Source organism: Mustela lutreola, chromosome 7, assembly GCF_030435805.1.
Source record: "Mustela lutreola isolate mMusLut2 chromosome 7, mMusLut2.pri, whole genome shotgun sequence".
NCBI classification, from domain to species: Eukaryota; Metazoa; Chordata; class Mammalia; order Carnivora; family Mustelidae; genus Mustela; species Mustela lutreola.
In genome coordinates this window covers 29,668,530-29,694,120 of record NC_081296.1, presented here as the reverse complement: position 1 = coordinate 29,694,120, position 25,591 = coordinate 29,668,530, and the positions used below count along the sequence as shown (strand labels likewise).

Here is a 25,591-nt window from a genome sequence, read left to right as displayed (position 1 = left end):
GCTTAAATGATTACCAGACATGTGATTATTTAATAGAGCAGAAGATGAAAAGAAAACAATAATCGAAGAAATCATACTGTTAACTTTTTTAGAAGCTAACAAGGTCATTATTATTTTACTCATATGTGCAATTTAAGAAAAAAAAAGGAGGGGATAAACAGAAAAAAAAATGTCTTAAACCTAGAGAATCGTTGGTTACCAGAGGGATGGTGGGTAGGAGGATAGTGAAATAGCTGAAGGCAAATAAGAGGACACTTATTGGGATGAGCAATGAGTAATATATAGAATTACTGAATCACCATATTGTACACCTGAAACTGGTATAATACTGCATGTTAACTACACTTGAATAAAAAATTACACTTAGGGGCGCCTGGGTTGCTCAGTGGTTTGGGCTGCTGCCTTCGGCTCGGGTCATGATCTCAGGGTCCTGGGATCGAGCCCCGCATCAGGCTCTCTGCTCCGCAGGAAGCCTGCTTCTCTCTCTCTCTCTCTCTCTCTCTCTGCCTGCCTCTCTGCCTACTTGTGATCTATGTCTGTCAAATAAATAAATAAAATCCAAAAAAAAATTACACTTAAAAGCTAACCAAAGGCAACTTATGAATACACCTGAAAATTTTTTACTTTCCCCTATTCATCACTTATCTGCATTAGAAATTGTTTCCCATGAAGAAATGACTAGGTCTTCCTGAACTTTTTCCTAATCAAAACCTTTCATGCATTTTCTATCCATGAAGACCAGATATGTGAGATGAAAAGCACATTCAGTATAGAATATTATGTGACTTGTACTCTGAAAGAAATCTGAGAAGGTGCTATCAACCATAACTAGAAGAAATTAAACAGTACTTTCTGGGTGCCACTTGATAAAACATATGGACCACAGAAAAACACAAAATGACAAAATAAGATCCTCTACTATCCTTAAGAACTAGTTTTCAGAAAATAATTCAATAAATTGCCACTGCAAAAATGGTATTGGATTAACTAACAGCCAACACATTTACTTGATTCTCATACATTTTATTAATTTTTATTTGCTAATGCCCTCCCTCTTCTTAAACATATGAAAATATTCATGCAACCTACAATCTTCCAGTAACATATGATGTATTGACCTTTATACTGAGTTTATGATGAACGTTGCCTACAATCTTTAAGAACATAAAACTAGGGGTGCCTGGGTGGCTCAGTGGGTTAAAGCCTCTACCTTCGCTCAGGTCATGATCCCAGAGTACTGGGATCGAGCCCCATATCAGGCTCTCTGCTCAGCAGGGAGCCTGCTTCCCTTCCTCTCTCTGCCTGCCTTTCTCCCTACTTGTGATCTCTGTCAAATGCATAAATAAAAAATCTTTAAGGAGTTAATACTTATTCTTCTCAAACTATTCAAAAAAAAAATAGAAAAGAAGCAAAACTGCCAAATTCCTTCTCCATGGACAGCATCATCCTGGTAACAAAACTAGACAAAGACCCCACTAAAAAAGAGAACTACAGGCCAATTACCCTGATGAACATGAATGCAAAAATTCTCAATAAAACAGTAGCAAAACAAACCCAACAATAAATTAAAAAAAAAACAATCATTCACCACAATCACATGGGATATATCCTTGGGATGCAATGTTGGTCCAAAATTTATAAATTAATCAAACTGATAAATCTACACTGACAAAACAGAAGAACCATATTATCATTTCAACAGATGTAGAAAAATGATTTGACCAAGTAAAACATCCATTCATGCTAAAAAAAGAACCTTCAACAAAGTAGGTTTAGAGGAAACATACCTCAATATAATAAAAGCTATACAGGAAAAACCCAAAGCTAATACCTTCGTCAGTAAAAACAACTTTTCTTCTACAGTCAGGAACTAGAGAGGGTTACTCACTGTCACATGTTATTTACCATAGTACTAGAAGTCCTAGCAACAGCAAACAACCAAAAGGAATCCAAAGTGGAAAGAAAGGCAAATACTTTTCACTCTTTGCAGATGACTTGATACTCTATATTGAAAACTCAATTGACACCACCAAAAACCTGCTAGAACTGATGCAAACTCAAATAGTCGAGTCACAGTATACAAAAATCAAAGTACAGAAATCTGTTGCTTTTCTCTATGTCATTAATGAAGCAGTAACCCTAGAGAAATTAAGAAATCAATCCCATTTAGAACTTCACCAAAAGACCACATAACTAGAAATAAAGCTAACCAAAGAGGTGAGAGACTATTCACAGAAAACTATAATATATTGATGAAAGAAACTGATGAAAACATAAAGAAATGGAAAATCATTCAATACTCATGGATTGGAAGAACAAATATTGTTAAAATGCATACAGTATCCAAAGCAATGTACTCACTTACTGCCATCCCTATCAAAATACCACTCATATTAGAGCATGTTGGTGGCTCGATGGGGTAAGCCTCTGCCTTTGGCTCAGGTCATGATCTCAGGGTCCTGGGATTGAGTCCCGCATCAGGCTCTCTGCTCAGCTTGGGAGCCTGCTTCTCCTTCTCTCTCTGCGTACTTCTGATCTCTCTCTCTCTTTCTATCAAATAAATAAGAAATCTTTAAAAAAATAATACTACCTGTATTTTTCACAGAGCTAGAATAAACATCGTATAATTTGTATCAAAGCACAAAAGACCCTGAATTGACAAAGCAACTTTGCAAAAAGAAAGCAAAGCTGGAGGCATCACAATTCTACATCTCAGGTTACACTGCAAAGCTCTAGTAATCAAAAGGTTGTGGTGTTAGACAAAAATGGACACATAGAAAAGTGGAACTAAAAAGAAAATAAACCCACAGCTATATGATTAATTAATCAACAAAGCAGGAAATAATATCCAATGGCAAAAAAAGTCTCTTCAATAAATATAATGGGGGAAACCGTAGACAGCAACACACAAAAGAATGAAACTGGACAACTTTCTTACATTGTACACAAAAATAAATTCAAAATGGATGAAATCCCTTAATGTGAGATCTCAAACAATAAAAATTCTAGAGAACACAGGCAATAAATCTGCTGATATCAGCTGAAGCAACTGTTTTTCTAGGGAAGTCTCCTGAGGCAAGGGAAACAAAAGAAAGAATAAACTAACATTAAAATAAACACATTAAAACACATTTAAATAAACACATTAAAATAAAACAACACATTAAAATAAAAAGCTTCTCAGGTGCCTATGGGGCTCAATTGGTTAAGCCTCCAACTACTAATTTTGCCTTAAGTCATAGTCTCAGGGACATCAGATCTGTGCTGAGCATGGACCCTGCTTAAGATTCTCTCTCTCACCCTCTCCATTTCCCTTCCACTCACTCTAACTCTCCTGCTCTAAAAACAATAAAATATAAAAAAATAGAAAGCTTCCATACAGTAAAGGAAATAATCAACAAACTAATGAGCAACATAACGAATGGAAAAAGATATTTGCAAATGACACATCTGATGAAGAATTCATTACTCTAAATATATAGTCATATAACTAAACACTCAAAAATCATAATAAATAGCAAATATATGAACAGACATTTCTCTAAAAAAGAATACAGATGGCCAAAGAACACATGAAAAGATGCTTTTCACTCATCATCAGGATAATGCAAATCAAAATTACAATAATGCATCACTTCAAAGGGGTCACAATGGCTAAAATAAACAACAAAAGAAGCAGCAGGGTTGGGGAAGATATGGGGAAAACAGAATATTCTTGCCCTTTTGGTGAAATGCAAAGTGGTGCAGACACTCTGGAAAACAGTATGAAGATTCCTCAAGAAGTTAAAAAATAGGGGTCCTTGGGAGGCTCAGTTGTTAAGCATCTGCCTTTGGCTCAGGTCATGATCCCAGGGTACTGAATTGGGCTTCCTGCTCAGTGGGAAGTCTGCTTCTCCCTCTCTGACTCCCCCTGCTTATGTTCCCTTTCTGGAAGGCTATCTGTCATATATGAAATACAAAAAAAAAATTTAAATTAAAAAAATAGAACTACCTTATGACCTATGAATCACATACTGTAAATCTACCTAAATATTACAAAATCACTAACTAAAAGTAGTACATCCACCCCTAAGTTTATTGCAGCATTATTTACAACAGGCAGGTTATGTAAGCAGCCATGTGTCCACTGACTGATGAATGGATACTTAACTAGTTTGTGTTTATATCATATATATGACAGAATGTTACTAAGTTATAAAAAAATAATCAAACTGTCATTTGCAACCACACAGATTGAGGTTGAGAGTACTGTATTAAGTGAAATAAGTCAGTCATAAAAAGACAAATACCATATTCTTTCGCTCGTAGGTGGAAGGTGGAATTTAAGAAACAAACTAGCAAACAGAAGAAAGAGAGAAACCAAAACTCTTAACTCTAGAGAAAAAAAAAAAACCCAATGGTTATTATAAATGATGTGGGGGGGATAGGAATTGAGTGTACTTGTGATGAATGCTAGGGGATACTTGGAATTCTTGAATCACTATATGGATACTTGAAACTAATTTAACACTGTACCTTAACTATACAGGAATCCAAATTTAAAAATTCTTATGTTCAGGCCCCTGGGTAGCTCAGTGGTTAAGTGTCTGCCTTTAGCTCAGGTCATCATCCTAGAGCCCTGGAATTGAGTCCCAAATCAGGATCCCTGCTCAGTGGGGAACTTCTCCCTCTGCTTCTCCCTCTCCCACACTTCCTGTTGGTGTTTCCTCTCTCACTGTGTCCCTGTCAAGTAAATAAAATGAAATCTTTAAAAAAAATAAAAAAATAAAAATTTGTACTGTTCTTATAGTAAATGAATTATATTGTACTACCATAGAAAATATTCCTGCAATAAATAACCAATGAGGGGCACCAGGATGACTCGGTCATTAAGCATCTGCCTTCAGCTCAGGTCCTGATCTCAGTCTCCTTCTCAGCAAAAAGCTTGCTTTTCCCTCTCCCACTCCCCCTGATTGTGTTTGTTCTCCCTCTCTCCACCTCTCTCTCAAATAAATTAATATATAAATAAAATATTATCAAAAAACATTGTCAAAAATGACAAAAGAATTAATAAATCCAATATGGTATGTCATTTACACCTAGCTATCATAGCAAATGGAGGACATTATAGCCTATTACAAGGATGTCATATACTAGTTGAATAATCTAGGAATGTAATAGTTTCAAAAGGCAAGTATCCTGATATTTTCCAAATATAAATAGAACAGATTATTTTTATAAGGAATTACACATTACAAGCCACGTGGAATGGAATGCATCATTATTCAAGTGCTGATTTGAATGTAACTATTTTAAAAACACATTACAGGGGCACCTGGGTGGCTCAGTGGGTTAGGCCTCTGCCTTCGGCTCAGGTCATGATCCCAGGGTCCTGGGATCGAGCCCCGCGTCGGGCTTTCTGCTCTGCAGGTAGCCTGCTTCCTCCTCTCTCTCTGCCTGCCTCTCTGCCTACTTGTGATCTCTGTCAGATAAATAAAGAAAAAATATAAAAAAAAAATAAAAACACATTACATAGGAATAGTATTTTTTTTAAGATTTTATTTTATTTGACAGAGATCAAGTAGGCAGAGAGAGAGTGGGAAGCAGCCTCCCTGCCAATGCAGAGATTCAGGGCTCAATACCAGAAGGCAGAGGCTTTAACATACTGAGCCACGCAGACATCCCTGAATAGTATTTTTTTTTATCTATAAATACCTCAAAGTACTTTATATCCCCCTGTGATACACTATAATGATTTTACTATATATTCTTCACCAGGTAGCATAATGATCATCCTTTAGAAGTAATGGGACCTCCAAATGAGGAAACCCAACAAAATACATTGAGAAGACATTATAAAAGCGATGTAAGCCTTAATTATTATTTCTAGTATAAGACATGAGAAAATCTAAGTACATATTCACCTTCTATTTTCGACATAGTTAAGAAATGATCATGAAACATTGACAGAATGGTCAAATATTCAACATGAAAAGAAACAAGAAGAAAATTGAGGTTAGGACACCAATAGCAAGTCATATTAATAAGACTAAGATGGTCCCTATTAGAGATAGAGATACAGACCTATAACCATAGTGAACCTGTCACAATTACTTATAGTGCTTTGTACATAGGAGACTCCTCTTTCCATGTACCTGTCATGTATTTAAAAGTCTGAGCTATACTTTTGCTATGGTCTAACACAGATATATATATCTAAGGTATACTATATATACATATACATATATATACATATATATATTCTATATATATAATATGTCTATATTCTATATACAATATAAAAATGTATATAATATTCTATATATAGTCTATATAATTCTGTAATGTTTATAGATAGTTACATAGGTATGTGCCAGAGAATACAGGAAAGAGACAGAGAATACCTCAAGGTAGAAATAACATGTGTATTAGTCATAACAATGAACTTAATACACTAGAAATAGTGGATAAAATCAATAGGAATATAAAAGAAACAGAAATATTAAGTTCCTGTCTTAAGTCTTCACTTCTGAATGAAATGAATTACAAAATATCAAGTATCTTTAACATATTTAACACATGAAACAAAAAAGCAAGAGAAAATGTCCTATATTAAAAGAGAGAAAAAGATTTAATATGAAGACTAGATTACTATAAATAACCAAATATAAGATAAAAATGGCCTAGATAAAAATGCACAGTCCCAGCTTGGATCCAGATTTTCCAATTCTTATGGTATCTTGGGACCCACTCACACATTTACATGAGAATTTATTTTTAAACTCATTAAGGGATTCTACTTAATAACACAATAATAGACATATTATATTATAGTTATTTAAAATTCTTTTCTAATTGCATGCAGCAAATTCAAGATTGAAATTTCTTGGAATTTGTAACTTTCAAAATATGGCAAAATATTGAAAATTATTCATTTTAGTTGCTCAGCATGTTTAAGTTCATTATTATGATTTTATATATATATGTAATTTTTTCTTCCAAGATCATATCTATTTTATGAACAGAGAGAGAGAACAGGAGCGGATGCAATAGCAGGCAGAGGTAGAAGGAGACACAAAGAGAGCACAAGCAGGCAAAGTGGTAGGGAGAGGGAGAGGGAGCAGCAGGCTCTCTGCTGAGCAGGAGCCCAATGGAGGACTGAATCCCGGAACCCTTGGATCATGACCTGAGCTGAAGGCAGAAGGTTAACCAACTGAGCCACCCAGCTGCCCATGAATATGAAAATTTTTATAATAAAAAGAACCCAAACTTCAAAGAGTTCAACATGATAATACCCATGACTCCTAGCAAATTCCTTAAATATATACCCAAAGGAAATGAAAACAGGGACTCAAGACATTTTCACACTAATATTCCTATCAGCATTATTCAAAGTGGACAACCATAAGCCGAACTATTATCTAAGTGTTAAAAAAAAAAAAAAAACTAGTAAAACTGGACATATATATACTTTGGAATATTACTGGGCCACAACAATAAATGAAGTTCTGAGGCATAACTTATTTCCTAACTACCATTCCCTATAAGGAACCAGGTATCCTCAGAGAAATTACTGTTCCCATAACTAGAACAAGAGAAAAAATAAACCCGGATACTGTTAGATGGCCAGAAAGTATATGGTCCTCAGAAAAGGACATATAGATCCAGAAGCCAAATTAAGACCGAGGCCAACTAAAGAGAGACCTGACTTGCCAAATGAGGGAAAATTTGATTCAAGAGTAATGAATTTAACCCAAATGACGAGTGAGAAATGTCCATGTGTCCACACTGAATTGAATAATCCAAACTTAAATGGGGGACAAGGATTAACTCTTAATTATAGTACAAAATTTCAATTCTAATTAATAAAATGTAGGACTGACAAATTTTTAAAAATCGAAATTTGCATTTTCAACATAGTATCATGTCATCTTAGAGGAGTGAAAGTTTGACTTTTTCTTTGCCGATTTGGATGTAACTGTTTTTGTTGTCCGATTCCTGAGGTTAGAACTTCCAATACCGTGATGAACAATAGTGGTGAATGTAGACATCCCTGTTGTGTTCCTGACCTCAGGAGAAAAACTCTCAGTTTTTTCCATTGAGGATGGTAATTGCATAGATCATGGAATTTAACTATATGGCTTTTGTGATAATGAGGTATGATCCCTCTATCCCTACACTATAGAGTTTTAATCAAGAGAAGATGCTGTATTGTGTCAAATGCTTTCTCTACAACTATTGAGAGGATTATAGGGTTCTTGTTCTTTATCAATGTGGTTTTTATCACATTGACTAATTTGCAGATGTTGAACCACCCTTGAAGCCCCAGAATAAATCCCACGCGGTTGTGGAGAATAATCCTTTTAAGATACTGTTAGGTCCTCTTAGCCAATTACTTATCAGATAAAGGGCTAGTATCTAAAACCTATAAAGAACTTCTCAAACTTGGGGCACATGGGTGGCTCAGTGCGTTAAAGCCTGCCTTCAGCTCAGTTCATGATCCTGGTGTACTGGGATTGAGCCCTCTATGGGGCTCTCTGCTCTGCGGGAGCCTGCTTCCTCTTCTCTGCCTGTCTCTCCGCCTATTTGTGATCTCTTTGTCTGTCATATAAATAGATTAAAATCTTTATCAGGGGCACCTGCTTTTGGCTCAGGTCATGATCCTAGAGTCCTGGGTTCGAGCCCTGAGTAGGGCTCTCTGCTCTGCTCAGCAGGGAGCCTGCTTCCTCCTCTCTCTCTGCCTGCTTCTCTGCCTACTTGTGATCTCCCTCTGTCAAATAAATAAATAAAATCTTAAAAGTAAAAAACTTATCAAACTCAACACCCAAAACAAAAAAATCCAGTCAAGAAATGGGCAGAATTTTTCCAAAGAAGATATATAAGTGGCCAACATGAAAAAAATGCCCAGCATCCCTCTGCATCAGGGAAATACAAATCCAAATCACAATGAGATACCACCTCCCACCACAATGGCTAAAATTAACAAGTCAGAAAGTGATAGATGTTCCCAAGGATGGGGAGAAAAGGGTTCCTACTGTTGATGAGAATCTAAGCTGTTGCAGCTACTCTGGAAAACAGTATGGATGTGCCTCAAAAAGTTAAAAATAGAACTATGACCCAGCAATGGGACTATTAGGACTATTAGGTATTTATACAATTGATACAAACAGAGAGATTTGAAAGTACACCAACACTGCAATGTTTATAGTAACAATGTCCACAAAATCCAAAACTTGGAAAGTGCCCAAATGTCCATCAACAAGTAAACAGATAAAGATGTGGTACATATATACAATGGAACATTATTCAGCCATAATAAAAATTAAAATTTCATGATTGACAACAATGTGGATATAACTAAAAAGTGTTATGCTAAGCCAAGTAAAAGTCAAAGAAACACAAATATCATGATTTCACTTGTATGTGTAACTTAAGAAATAAAACATGATCATAGAGGAAGTTAGGGAAAATTAAAATAAGACAAAATCATGGTGTGAGACAAACTCTAAGAGACTCTTAACTCTAAGAGATGAACTGAGTGTTGCTGGAGGGGAGTTGGGTAGGAGAATGGGGTACCTGGGTGATGGGCATTAAGGAGGGCACAAGATGTAATGAGCACTGGGTATTACATGTAATTGACAAACCACTAAACTAAATTCTGCCTCTGAAACTAAAAGGAAAAAAAGTGTTTTGTCAAAAGAAATCACAATTTGTCAAACACCATTGTGTATTAATTATTACAAGCAACAATAGTCTAAAATTTGCAGATAAGTATAACAGTATTTATAGTATCTTCTCCAACATACTTGCTACGTAACACTGTAATCAAAGTTACATCACTAGTCACAAGGCGTATCAGCATTATGTGATCTCTAGTGATGATCTGAGAAGGGAGTACCATTTCTGTAGTAATCTTATGCACAACCTCAATTTCAATGACAAAAATCACACAAACCCATATGGAGTTATGTTAATAAATATTCTGTAGACTCTTCAAAAACATCAACATTGTGAAAATAAAAGAAAACTGGGCATCTGCCCCAAGCAAAGTGGCATTAAGGAGACTATGACAACTATCTGCAGTGCAGGATTCCACTTTCAGTCATGGATTATAAAAATATCAGTTAACAGAACTATACCAATTTCCTAGTATAGGTAACTGTGTAACACATATGAAAGATTTAATACAAGAGGAGGGTAGAGAACAATATACATTTTTGTAAGCTGAAAGTTATTTGAAAATAAAAATTAAGCTTTGCGCAGTGGCAGTATCATAGCCAATGAGGTTTATCCGAGGCACGATTATTGCTAATTGAAAATAAAAATTAAAAAATTATTGCTAATACTTCTGGTTTTCAGTTGATAAAAAAATAATACTACAAATATATAGATAGAACAGGTAAACCAAATACAAAAACCTGACAAAAGCAGAATATAAGCTATTTATGTAGGATATTTTCAGAAATTGCAAAGAAAAATTCTAACAATAGGGAAATATTTACGGATATATATGCACAACAAATAGACCTCCACGTTCATACATACACAAAGTATAGCTCAAGAATGTTCATTTTTAGGAAGTTAATTTTTAGCATTATCAATAATTATAATGGCATGTGTGATCACCTATAATTACCTATAATATGTGACAAATATAAAGCATTTTATTAAACTGTCATCAAATTTTGCATAAATGCCCAGGATAGGAAAGTTACCTAAAATGACCCATAAGTAAATGAACCTTAAAATAGTAAGACTAATATTCACTGTCAAATAAGCTAGAGCTGTTTCTGCTTCCATATTTCTATAAGAACCATGAATTAGGAAAGAAAGGCAAAATTCTGGAATTTTAATGAAATGTCACTAGGAAAGTAAACAAAAATGGCTCTTTATGAAAATAAACTAGTAGTACTATTCCCGTAACTACAGTAACAAAATTATGAAATGACTGGGAATGATTTTAAAAAACCACACCAGCAGTTTCCCAACAATTTGATTAAAAAAAAAAAAAGACAGACATACCTTGCAGATTGATAGGAAGACTCACTTTGAAAGACATCTATTCTCTCCTAATTAATCTATTAAATTTGGTGCAAATGAAATTAAAACTGCATTTTTTTCCAACTTGCAAAATAATTTTAAGCATCAATTGAGAGAAAAAAATGCGACTATAGAAAGGGAATATTCTGGAAAAAAAAGAGAAATGAGATAGATCTCAATGGAATAGACAAAATCATCAGTAACTTTAAAGTATCAAAGGACAGTAAGGCAAACAAATAGAGATGCAGATGATTCTATGTGGGAATTTTTAAGTAACTATGGTAGCATTTAGCTAAGTGATAACTTCTTAAATCAAGGTAAATAATTTCACTGGGTAATGGTTTAAAACCACAGTAACAATTAACGGAAAAAATGAAATGACAGAGTGACAAAAAACAGAATACAAAGAATGCATGAGAGTGATGGACACATATCTGAATAAAAACACAGAACTCAAAAGGCATAAAGCAGAGCATTATATTTGAAAACAACTTTTGTACAACCAAAACATCACAGTAAAATGGTGATGAGAACATACAGTATGAAATTTGCAATGCATGACAAATGGTTAACATACTAACATACTTAGTCATAAATCATCTTAGAAACCATTACAAAAACACTAATATTCTGAGGGAAATGAAAAAAAAAAAAACAACAACAGAGGAAAATGAAAAAACAAGTGACTAGTAAGTTTTAAGGATATATGAAGATGACTGAACTGAACAGTTTAAGAGAATAAAAGCAGTTTTTTGTAACACCACATTGTCAAAGATTAAAATTCCGAAATGTAATGTTTGTACTATTTAAGATCATACTGAACCTCTCTAGGTAATAACATCTCCACCATTCAAGCTCCTGAGATTTAGTCCAATGTCATTATGAAAACAGTCAACATGCCTGGTTACAATTCCCTCCAATGACACTCTAGTAATTTTCAAACTTGAGTTTTCTCAGTCCATTTTTTCTGATCTGCGAGGAGTATCCACTCTAACACATGAAACAGAAGTCTCCATACATTATTAAGACTGTTTTTTGGATTTGAAGATGGTGGCAGAAGCAATAGCATCAGTTTTTCTGTTTAGTCACCACCTGAGAGACATATTGGGGAATGGTTAAAAATCAGAAACATACTTTTATGTAATTATCACTAGGAGCTAATAAAATTATGTACAATGAAATGCAACATCCATTAAATTGTGAAGAAAAAACAGATGGATAAAAATTACTTTTGGAATTTTCTAATAAGGCTGAAGATGGTAACTATACTCACTGTGTTGACCATTACATAATGCACAGAATTATCTATTCACTATCACTATTCACTACTGATACACGTGAAGCTGATGTTAACATTGTCAACTTAAAAAAGCCAATTACTGGGCGCCTGGGTGGCTCAGTGGGTTAAGCCGCTGCCTTCGGCTCAGGTCATGATCTCAGGGTCCTGGGATTGAGTCCCGCATCAGGCTCTCTGCTCAGCGGGGAGCCTGCTTCCTCCTCTCTCTCTCTGCCTGCCTCTCTGCCTACTTGTGATTTCTCTCTGTCAAATAAATAAATAAAATCTTAAAAAAAAAAAAAAAAGCCAATTACTGGTATTCTTTCTTCTCATACCTTTCTAGTTCTCATGTTATGTTTCTGTTCAGCTATGTATTTGAAGGATTGCCTATATCCCTAGATTGTTCATTCACATACATAATTATTTGACATAATCTACATGCATTTCTGTACACAGGGTAACAACGCCAAAAAATTCCCCCCAAAATAACAAATGGACCTCAATACGTTTGGGGAGAATAATGGTATCTGTAAGATATAGAGATAATGGCACTTAGATCTTAAATCCTTAGGTCTAACTTAGATCTAACTTAGAAATAAATCCTTCAATTTATATCCTAACCCATTATTCAAGCTATCAAAAAATTGTTGAGTAGACACTTCCTCCAAGAAGTCTTAACCCTAACCCAGAATAACCTTAAAGGTGAAGACGTTAATCATAAAGTATTTTTTTCTTAGTATTAATCATTACTAAATAGAAGATTAAGGACTTCTTCGAGGAAGTACATTATGTAACCTGAATAGACCTCAGTTCCCACTAGCTATCACCATAAATTCATTAATCTTAGTAAAAGCATAATATTGGGACACGCGGGTGGCTCAGTTAGTTAAGCGGCTGCCTTTGGCTCAGGTCATGATTCCAGCATCCTGGGATTGATTCCAGCATCCTGGGATTGAGTCCCGCATCAGGCTCCTTGCTCGGCAGGGAGCCTGCTTCTCCTTCTCCCTCTGCCTACCACTCTGTCTGCCTGTGTTCGTGCTCTCTAACAAATAAATTTTTAAAAAATAAAAAATAAAAGCATAATATTAGCTCCTGTCTAACCAAAGTGTCCCTTCCTGAATCAAATGAGCACTTATCTGTTCTTACAGTAATTTCTCCAAGGGGTATTTGTGGAAACAGAGATCAGAGATGAAGAAACGTTGAATGAATAATACTGCCAGAGAGAGGTCTGATGATACCAATTCTTGGAATTACAAACCAGGAGGGCGGAAGTGTGTTTTCATGAAACTATCACCTCCTGATAGGAAAAAAAGAAACACAGTAAGATAAGGTATAGAACATTCTTATAGAATAGCTAAAGCAGCAGGTTAAGTGGATACTCATCTTAAACTTTTTTAGAACTCCTTAAATTCTTAGAAACAATTCATCATTATGATTAATGATGATTAATCCCATAGTTGATGCAACTCTTCAGCATCGGCCATTACTTTACCCATACTTTTAAGTTTTTAAATTCTAGTTACATACACTGTATGTACTAGTTTCAGATGTACAATTTAGTGATTCAACACGTTCATACAATAACCCTTGCTCTTCACAAGTGCCATCCTTAATCTCCATCACCTATTTTCTCCATGCCTCCTACTTGCTTCCCTCTGATAACCATCAGTTTGTTCTCTGTAGTTAAGAATGTTTCTTGGTTTGCCTCGGCCTTTTTCATTCCTTTGCTAGTTTTTTTCTTAAATTTCACATGCATGAAATATATGGTATTTGTCTTTCTTTACTGACAACTATATGACTGCAATCCACCTCACTGCAAATGGCATAGTTTCATTGTTATTTTATAGCTGAATAGCATTCCATTGTTTATTTATCACTTCTTCCTTATCCATTCACCAGCTGATGGACACTTAGTCTATTTCCATAGTTTGGCTATTATAGACAACACTTTCATAAACACTGGGGTGTATGCATCCCTTTCGATTAGTATTTTTGTATTCTATAGGTAAATGCCTCATGATTCAATAGCTATTATCATATTTTTAACTTTCTGAGGAACTTCCACACGCTTACACAGTGACTGAACCAGTTGGCATTCCCACCAATAGTGCAAGAGGTTTCCCCTTTATTTGGTTTCCATGAACTTCTCCCTTTAACACACTACAAAATTTACCTGCAAAAATTATGTCCAACTAATGAACAATTGCTCATTACCTTTATAATATTATGTCATGATATATTATAAATAAGGTCATTAATTGAAAGAATACACAAATAATCTCCTACATTCTACATCTAATCCACATCTCTATTTCAGCAAAAATTATCTTTGGAAAGAATTGGTTTTCTCACCAATTCTCAGACACCATTCAATATTCCAAAGTCTGCCTCAATGATATTTTCCTGAGTCTTGCCAAAGCCTTGTATTAAAACACTACTTATTGGTCCAGAACTTCTTACCTATTATTCCCAGTTAACACTTTTACATTAAAGAAGTCCATAGCATGAGGAATATTCCTGATGTCAGTTGTCCTCAGGTTATCTATAAATCTCTTCTTTTCATCATGTACTTCTGATAAGTAAGGATACAATATAGACAGTTACAAGTGAGACACAAGTACACACAAGTTAGGAGGACTACAAAATTATCAGGTATAATGAAGGGAGATAAATAAGCAATTAATAGCACAGTAACTTTTTAAAAATTTTCTCACCTTATCAGTGAAATTTTAACACAAATTTATTGAAATGTTTCTCATGTTTATTCTGAATAATATTAAAAAATGTGAAATTCTACTTGAAAACCTTCTGGAAGCCTGTCACTAGCACAAAAGAAAGTGATGAAACCATTCTCTAATTACTCCCATTAATTAAGAGTAACTTCCAACTTATTCCAATAACCTCTCCCTCAAACAACGTGATCTAGAGAGTAACCACAAATACAGCAGTGAATTATGAAAATTTACCCTAATGAGCAGAAACTTCTCCAATATAGACCTACAAATGGCTAGCAGACATATGAAAAAATGTTCATCATTATTAGCCATCAGGGAAATTCAAATCAAAACCACATTGAGATACCTCCTTACACCAGTTATAATGGCAAAGATTAACAAGACAGGAAATGACAAATGTTGGAGAGGATGTGGATAAAGGGGAACTCTCTTACATTGTTGATGGGAATGCAAGCTGGTGCAGCCACTTCAGACAACAGTGTGGAGATTACTCAAAAAATTAAAAATAGAGCTACTCTATGACCCTGACACTGCACTCCTGGGTATTTACCCCAAAGATACAGATGTAGTGAAAAGAAGGGCCATATATACCCCAGTGTTCACAGCAGCAATGGCCACAATAGCCAAACTGTGCCAAGAGCTAAGATGGCTTTCAACAGATGAATGGATACAGAAGATGTGGTCCATATATACAATGGAATATTACTCAGCCATCAGAAAGGCTGAATACCGAAAATTTTATCACCACAGTTGTGACTGAAGGAGATTATGATGACTGTTATAAGTCAAGCAGAGAAAGTCAATTATTATAAGGTTTCACTTACTTGTGGAACTTGAGGAATAACGTGGAGGACATTAGGAGAAGGAAAGGAAAAGTGAATTGTGGGAATCAGCAGGGGAGATGAACCATGAGAGACTGTGGACTCTGAGAAACAAACAGGTTTTCAGAGTGTAGCAGGGAGGGAAGAAGTGTGTGCCTGGTGGTGAGTATTAAGGAGGGCATGTATTGCATGGAGCACCGGGTGTTACACGCTATGAATAGTGGAACACTATATAAAAACTAATGATGTAATGTTGTAGTGACTAATATAATACAATAAAAACTTCAGTTAATTTTAATCATTCATGTGTTTGTAAACCCAAATACAATTTTTTAGCACCTACCTCATATCCCATCTTCTCCCATATTCTTTTCGTGTATCCCACAATACTGTTTCAGTGTGTAAAACTCTGCTGTACTAGTCTCTAAATCACACGTTCTTCATGATCACTCACAAACTATTCATAATGGCCACTGGGAATACAAAATTCGATATAACAGCCCAATACTCTCAAGATGTCAACAGGCAAGGATACAGAAAGGCACAAGTTGGTTTTATCTTTTAAATCCCCTTTTGTTGTTTAAATGTTCCTTTTGAAGTATCTTCACAATTTCAAATGCCAAAAGCAGAAGCAGCCCTTCCATTCCCAACTCTCTATACAGTAATGTAAAATTTTTGCCATATGATCTTCTAGACAACTTTCTATTCAACAATTCATATATTTCAGATTGTCAAGCAGCAATATACAGATTAACAATGTTTTACCATTTAACTTAAACATGTACAAAAATCTTATAAAAAATGCTTAAATAATCACCATTATATCAACTCTAATGACTAAGCGTTACTTAACTCTATACATCATGGCAGAATAATTAGATTCCTTGGGAATAGTAAACATTAACACTTTCGTCAGAACAGCTAGAAGCACATGGATACACCTCTGTAAACATACTACTGATGTTTGTTTGAAAAATAACATAATTTAAAAATATTCACTTAAAACACCCATTCATATCAGAATATCCTCCAGTGCTTAAATTGTATTCATATGATGAATAAGATATAACCATTATGATCTTTTAGGGATGTATTATTTCAGATGGTCCAATTATTTAATACTTAATATATAACATATTTTCTTCTTTATAAATTTGAGACTTTGGAATAGATAAAATCCCAGCAACAAGTTATACCACTTCAAATGTTTACATACTTTAATTTCAACTATTATTGCCAAACTGCTGTTCAAAAAATATATTAATTTATATTTTCATTTATATTCTTTATTTCTTAAAAGACTACCAAGATGTAATACTTTTTACATTTGTTTGACTATGCATAACATACAAATATAACTACACACTAGATATTTTTGATAAGTTCTTAGAATAATAAAATATTCATAATTAAAGTAATTATTTTCATTTAGATGTATATATACATGGTAACAGAAAACATACACAAGAGCTAACCATTTTATATTAAAAATAATATACATTTAGATATATCATGAAGTGGAATTATAGAAATGTTTAAGCTTAGATTTGAAATATTTCCATAAATTTCACAAAAAATAAAATGCAAAGCAATATGGTAATAAATGAGAAAGAGAATAATATCAGGTTTATACTCCTAAAAGTAGTTTTTCTGTATACAGGTGCTTAACATTTATATTATGCATGTGTATGTATATATACATATAAATTTGCCATAGTAGATCTATATAACACAGTAAAAAAACAATTACTTAGCAATAAAAGTATCATTTAACTATGAACAGACCTGTGATTTTAAACAATTCCCTTTCTCATGCCTTCCTTTTTCTAAGGATAACATACATTCTGAGTTTTTTATTTTTTTTTTAAGATTTTACTTATTTATTTGACAGAGAGAGAAATCACAAGTAGGCAGAGAGGCAGGCAGAGAGAGTGGGGGAAGCAGCTTCCCCACTGAGCAGAGAGCCTGATGCGATGCTGGGCTCAATCCCAGGGCCCTGAGATCGGGACATGAGCTAAAGGCAGAGGCTTAATCCACTGAGCCACCCAGGCACCCCTTCTTTGTTTTTTAAGTATAAAAGTTAATCTTTTCTTCTATATGAGAAGCTAACAATCTGAAGAAAAAGGAAGCAGTCTGAGGATTTGATGATCTATCTATCCCTCTGCTCAAAAACCTACCTAACAAAAATCAAATGTTATAGAACAATTATTACTTATTACACTGAGAAAATATTTATAAAAAAATTTATGGTACTTGACAATTTAATATTTATAAATGTATACATTGTGAAATTTCATGTCTGGAAAAACTAGGTATTTATAAATAATATAGTCATCTGCTATTTACAAAGTTGTCTTGAATGCTGTCATACTGTCCAGTTAAATACAAAACTGAATAGTTCTAAGACAGGGAATAAAATTTCTTATGTCGCATATTTTCTATGATTAAATACATAATGCCCTTTCAGCAATATACCTATAAAATTATGACTTTGGATTCTTAATGTTTAATAAATACAAGGACTAAACAGTGATTAAAATGTAAAATTTTCTCTGAGAGAATTCGAGTGGTAGTAAACCCTTCTAACTTTCTTCCTCCCCTAACAACTCCATAAACAGATACCAAAATATGTATAGCTCAAGAAATCTAAAATTGTTATCAGTTGCAATGCTATTATAACCTTTGATAACGACTATGAAATTTTACAATGAATTATTTACAAAATTATACTTTGTGAGACTCTACACATCTAGAAAGACTAGATGTTAAAAAGTAAAAAAAAAAAAATCTGTATCTGCCCATTATTTACAATTGTCTTGAATATTGTCATGCAACCAAAGGAACACATACAGAACTGTATATTGTTCCATGAGGTAGTATAAAAATCTCCTTAAGAAAGTCATTTATATATCCAATCTAAATAACAATAAAACAAATATGGGAGAGGGATGAATAGGTGGAGCATAGAGAATTTTTAGGACAAACAGAATAGTCTGTATAATACCATGAAGGATGCAGGGCATTATACATTTGTCCAAACTCACAAAATGTACAACACCAAGAGTTAGCCATAACAAAACATGGACCTTGGCTTATAATGATTATGTCAATGAATATTCATCAGTATTAACAGATGTACCAGTCTGATAAGGGATGTTGATAATGGGGGGTTATTATGCTTGTGCAGAATGGTTAATGATGGAGATTATGCAAGTGTTGGGCTGGGGCTATTTGGCAAATCTTTGTACCTTGCCCTCAATTTTGCTGTGAACCTAAATCTGCTATAAAAAAGTCTTAACAAAAAAATAAGATATATATATATTCAGGAAAATCCTAATAAAATACATCACAATACATTCAGAAACGTCAAATGAATTTACATGGTGTAAGTTTAATGGCACACTATTTTACTATAAGAGTGGAATAAAGTACAATCTATTTCTCCTCTTAACAACCAAATAAATAGATAAATGTTTTACAGCTCTAAGAGCCTATACATAAATGATCAATTTCTTTGCTATGCTGATTTTAAAGGACAATAATCCTAACACATTTACAATGAAAACATTTAAATTATACTGTGATACTCAATACATCTAGAAATATTACATCTTTAAAATAAATATTTCACTTGCTCATTATTTACAAAGTTGTCCTATTGCCACTCAACAGATATACACAGAATTTTCTAATTTAGATTCTACAAAATGTTCTTTAGCAAAATGAATTTCATCAAGAACCTCAGTACATCTGAGAAAATAAGATATATCTGCATGTCCCTTAAACTGACAGAAATATTTTTATATAAAATGGGTACAATTTAATTACTGCAGTCTAACTTTTCTTCTAAATAAAACTGGAGACAAAAAAATTTTGACCACTCTGTCCTCTCTGACTGTATACATTCGTGTGCATGTGTATAAGAACACTAATGTTAACAAAAATAGGACTCATAATCCTTTAACTCAATTTTTAAATAATCTGTCTTTAAAAATCTCAATCCAGGCAATTCTACACAAAAGTAACAGTATCAAAAGAAAACTGTTTCTTCCACTATCATATTTATCAGCAATTCTATGTACTTCCTTAGTCAAATGTTATAAAGTAGCCACTATAAATACCATTCTTTAACAAACCAAAAAGCTACCCATACAGAATTCTTAGAATAATGTGAAAATGCTAACCATGTCAAACTTACATTTTATCAATAGCATGACTGCAACATATATGAGATGTTCACCATCTCTTTAAACCAAAAGGAATAGTTAACAATCAAAAAATCATACATTATAGATGAGATTGGAAAACATTCACCCCTCCACCCATATCCCTCACAACAAACCACTGAACATGCAGAAAATCTAATTACTATACTGATTTTTAAAAGTATGATATTTAAAAGTATTTCTGGCAGCAATAGTTATATATCTAGAAATAACAAGTGTTTTATAAATAATTACATACACAGCATTCTAGACATTATTCTTAACAACAGAAGGTTATTTTATCATGTCTACAAGCATTTAATAAAGTTTATGTGCTCTAATTTTAGGTGAAATATATTCAAATATAGAACAGCAATATCTGAACATCTATAAAATTATGGTATAAAAAAAAAAACATCTGATCACATGTGCATAACTACTTAGTAACAACCCAACAGACACCAGGTAAAAACACAGAAGTGGTCTTGTAACAGTTCTGTTTTTGCCCTAGTTGTTCAACATTAATAGGTTTGCTATGCACGTGTATGCATGCTGTGTGTTTATGTGTGGAGAGGTTATTTCTATATAGCTAGAAATTAAGATGTTATATAAGGTAGTGAGAGGATTCCCTGCACTGTTCTCAACATTTAACATCCAAAATTTTTATTGATACTATTCAAGTTTCACATTTAAAAATATGAATGACAGTTTCTGTACTTTAACAAAAATTGTTGAAAAAAATCTCAGTAACACAAAGAGAGAGAAAAAGAGAGAGGCAAACCAAGAAAACACTCTTAACTATAAAGAAATAGTGTTACCAGAGGCGGAAGGTGGGTGAGGGCATAGATTAACTAAGTGATGTGGATTAAGGAGTGCACTTGTGATGAGGACTAGGTGTTGTATGAAGTGCTGAATCACTATATTGTACACCTGAAATTATTACTATGCTGTATGTTAACTATCTGAAATTTAAATAAAAACTTCATAAAATACACAAATATTTTAAAAAAATCAAAATCAAGCCTAACTCATGAAGATGCTCACTCTATCTACACTCAATGTTCTACCTCTAATGTTTCAATGAAAATATATTTCTAAAATTATTGACAGAAATTATATATCCAGCAATGTTTTTGAAAATGACACTGATCTTCTATATGCCAAAAAAAAAAAAATAGTAATACAATCTCCAGTACCAAATACATCCTAAACAGACATGGTATAGTGATTCAACTTGCCAAAATAAAATGTCTCTCAGATTTGTATTAAAAAAATAAGTGCCTATCAGCAAATCTTATGCAGATGTTCTGAAACAAAAACTAGCACTGGTCTATTGACTTAGCTAGCAATCTAACAATATATTCAGCAACTAAAGCTCAAACTGCAACTCCCTTTATCACTCTCCTTTATGAACCACAAAATGACTTGAAGAACAGACTAAACCTGAGTGATAACGTTTCTTTGCTATGATTTTTAATAAACACTTATTTTATAGATCTGTTTACTATACAGCTGTGTGTATATTACACAGGTGTACATGAAAGAAACCCTGTAAAATCAAGGATTAAAAGTTTAAAGCAAAAACTATTATATATCCTAACTATTTCACACAGAACAATGTAACAAAATCCCATGAACTTCACCTGCCTAACCTGCCTAAGTATTTACTAAGAGATAATCTAAAAACTGTTACAATAATTTTTCACTCTATTTATAATTAATATATTTACAAAACATGCTGATATAATAGTTCCTTGGCTTTAATAAAACGTAGTAACTGTGTCTATTATATACACATTATATAAAATATTTCTTGGATCATCCCATCCTTTAATGACCATAGGTTTGATAGATAATTGTGAACATCCCCCCAAAAAACTTACAATTACCTATACCTATATAATTAGATGTAAATATATTAAAACAAGAGCAATTTGGTTATTATTAAATGTGGAATTCCACTGACATGAAAACTTTTCTAACCTGTTACATTTAATCACATGTAGGATTTATCTAATAACTGTATTTTCTGTTGATATAAACAGAAAATAAACATCTCAAAACCATGAACAGAGTCAGACCAATAGATATGACATTTCCACCATGATGAACCTTACATAAAACAATGAGATATTATACATTTACCACACCTAAAAATTGAGACTAAATATCTGAAGAGGCTAGATATAATATCACTTTTGGGAAATAAAAATGTCTGTCCTGTAATATTTACAGTTAGGTCTATACATGTAAAAAATTAGATGTTAAAAAAAGTTACATTATATATAACACTGTAATAAAATATGTAACATTATCAACTGAAAAGGAATTAACTTTTGGAACTGAGAGGCAATTCCACAATTCCATTTTGTTACTGGTTAAAAGAGTAACAAAAACACACACCAGTTTAACATTATAATATTAGTAAAATACATGTAAGATTCCCAACATCTGAACATGGAGTAAAGCCTGGCTGATCCAGAACTGTCTCTGTACATATGCATACTCATATAGCCCTCAAAAATTTCTTATTCTCTATCTTCTAAATTCTGCTTTTATTTGTTTAAAACAAACAAGGCAATCTAGAAACTCCTCTCTGTAATCCAACGAAACTACATTCGAACAATTTAAATGACGAAATGTCAGCCATCACCGTTCTTAAAAGGGTGTTTTAACAGTACTTTTTTTCTATTATATACAGAGAAATAAAAAAGTCCATTATATCCTGGTCCATCAAACATGCATAGAGACTGGCCTCTTATGCAGCAATTCCATCATGAGAATTAAATCCTGTACCATACAAATATTAACATAAAGAGCATTTAGAGGATAACATCCACAGCCATATATATATAGCAGCTTTAAAAAAATTTCTTATTATGACCACTGCATACAGAATAATCCCTACCCCAACCCCCAAAAAAGCCACAGCAATCCCATCATATGATATTAAATATCCATCATTCAGAGGTAACTCCTATTTCTATAGTCATGTTACTAAAAAATATTTCTTCTACATATGTTAGCAACTACCTTCTTAGCAATCACAGTGCCTTAAGGTCACAAAGCAATTATATTTGGTTATTTCATATACAACAGTCTCAAAATGCACATAAATAACCACTGCCTTACTTTTTTTCCTGATTAATGTAGTATACGCTCCCATGCCCATTTCCTCTTTGCTTTAACATAAGCACTTGAACAACCAATATAGAATTCAGTACATCTTAACAAAATGGCCCATTTCTTTCTAAAATATTTTCCAGAAGGCAGTTTTACCAAACTTGTTTTTATAAACTTCCCTAGGAAACCTCTATTATCACAGCAACCATTTTTAAAAGTACCTAAAAACAATAGATTTGTTTATAAATGTGGGCCTCTGCATTTCAGCATTAGATTCCAAAAAAGGTTAAACAAAGTACAAATAAAATACATAGAAAATTACTACATGTTTAATTTCATTCCCTTTACCACCAAATATCTAATGAACAGTTCATGCATATTCATCATTTACTGAGTTCTTTATATTTCCATTTCAATACCATTACCCAATCACAATTTTTATAAGTATTTAGATAAATTCTTAAGCTATCTATATCCAATAAAATAGTTAATAGATGAGGTTCCTAGCTCTTTTAAAATGGCAGGCAGTGGAAGAAAAGAAAAAAAGAAAACTACTACTTGTGTTTATCACATATGCAATCAATATCACATATGCAAGGCTCTCACTAGTAAATATTTCGATGGCAAGTTGATACTCCATAAAAAGCAAAATAGTGAGATTTTTTTTTCCAAATTCAAAGACTATCAATGAAATATAAATATTTGAAGGGCAAGATGAATCTCAGGACTGTGTGCATCTTTATTTGTCTGTGATTATTTGTAGTTGATGAAGCTTCTAGATTAATTCATGATGTATTGTCCTTCCCCTTCTTTTCATATTTTCCTAGAAGGCTGGCATAAATGTACTTGAGATTGTCAACACTAGACCACTTGAAATAATTTTCAATTCAGTAGACACCTTCACACACTTGCATTTTGGGGAATAATTTGGAAGGAGAGATGCTGTGCTGATCATGTTGGACAATGAAATAGAGCAGAAGATCTAGACTGTCTCTACAGGAAGGTCCTGGTCAGTGACCCCTTAAATCAACATCAGATTTAGACTTCCATAGCAGTCCATAAGTAAAATTGCACAGGATACCCCAGAATAACTTGAGAACTACAATTTTATCAATGCAGAGGCACTCAAACTATCCTTCCCTGTCCATGTTAATGGAAAAAAAGGTTTGCACATTATCCTCTATCATTCTGGATTTTAATCACATTGTTTCTTGCTGCAAAAATTTCTCCAGATTCTTATCAGGGGCATCTTATTCAGGGAGTGAAAGTAGAACTTCCAGTTCTGTCAGAGTCAAAAGATGCTCTAAATATTATCAATTTATATAATCTTTGTCCTCTTCTCTGATTATTGCTTATTTCTATCACTCTTGAAACATGTCAACTGCAGATTTTTGAAGCAACATGATGATATTTGTCATTATCTTTCCAAAAGACTGCTCTGGCAGACAGATGAATTAGAGAATCTGAAGCTAGAAGTAAGGGGATCAATTAGAAGTTTTAATACAGATAAAAGACAGCAGTAACAACAAAACTAATCTAGAAGGCAGCTCCAGAACAACCATCTAATGGAATTTATACAGCATCTACTGTCCAATAAGTTTTCTAAGCTTCCGGATGAAATACTTGTCCTTGTTTCTTAGCCTCCATTCACATCAATGAATGAGAGCCACTTCCTAACCTAGCTGGCATCACCTTTTTATGTCTATGTAAAATTGATAAACAAATATATCATATGATGATATCTAAAGGATGTTTATGAGTGATTTTCAGACATTTCATTTTACTTGCCAATACTTTCTTCTTTGAATTATCTGTACATGTTTTTGTCATTTTGAATACAATCATTCCAAGTCTTTAAGAGTTGTACAAATGTTTATGTACATTACAAAAACCAAGAAAATAAATAACTGATATATTTTGCCAACTGAAATGATGACACATTTTCACATGTTTTTATGTGCCCAACTACTCTATTACCTACTAACAAGTCATATACTCAAAAACAATGCTCTCTTGATTTCTAAGAGATATGCACAAAGGGCTAAGTTCAACAGAATGCAGACTTTTTAAAATATATAAACTTGGAAGATTTATTCTCCTTTCAGTTGTACTGAAACAGGAAGAAATATCCAATATGAGAAGACAACCTTAAGGAACATCATTTTCCATTTCTACCAAGGTCACAAATTAAAATGTGGCACTCTCTAAATGACAAAATGGACAAGTTGATTTTAAGATAATAAATGGACTCACAACTCTATGGTCAAATAAACTTTGAGAAAGCAGGAAAAAAAGATCTAGTGGAAAAGAGCCTCTTCAATACATGGTGCTGGAAAAATTGGACAGCTATATATAGAAGAATGAAACTCAACCATTTTCTTACACCATACACAGAAACAAACTTGAAATAGA

The 25,591-nt window shown here is 33.4% G+C and overlaps 1 long non-coding RNA gene and 1 pseudogene across 7 annotated transcripts in view; one reads left to right on the top strand and one right to left on the bottom strand.

The window, feature by feature from the left end:
* The window catches only part of LOC131835721 (uncharacterized), a 45,472-nt gene that overhangs the window by 11,416 nt on the left and 8,465 nt on the right, over window positions 1-25,591 (bottom strand). For 4 of the 7 annotated variants that reach the window (XR_009355345.1, XR_009355344.1, XR_009355339.1 and 1 more), the window contains 5 exons: window positions 16,195-16,324; window positions 14,756-14,867; window positions 13,442-13,592; window positions 11,002-12,111; window positions 2,362-4,722 (listed from right to left, as the gene is read on the bottom strand). This is a non-coding gene — a long non-coding RNA (uncharacterized LOC131835721). The remainder of the gene's footprint in view (window positions 1-2,361; window positions 4,723-11,001; window positions 12,112-13,441; window positions 13,593-14,755; window positions 14,868-16,194; window positions 16,325-25,591) is intronic. The other 3 variants (XR_009355342.1, XR_009355343.1, XR_009355341.1) reach the window with 3 other exon arrangements.
* On the top strand, window positions 10,231-10,342 carry LOC131837340 (U4 spliceosomal RNA; annotated as a pseudogene).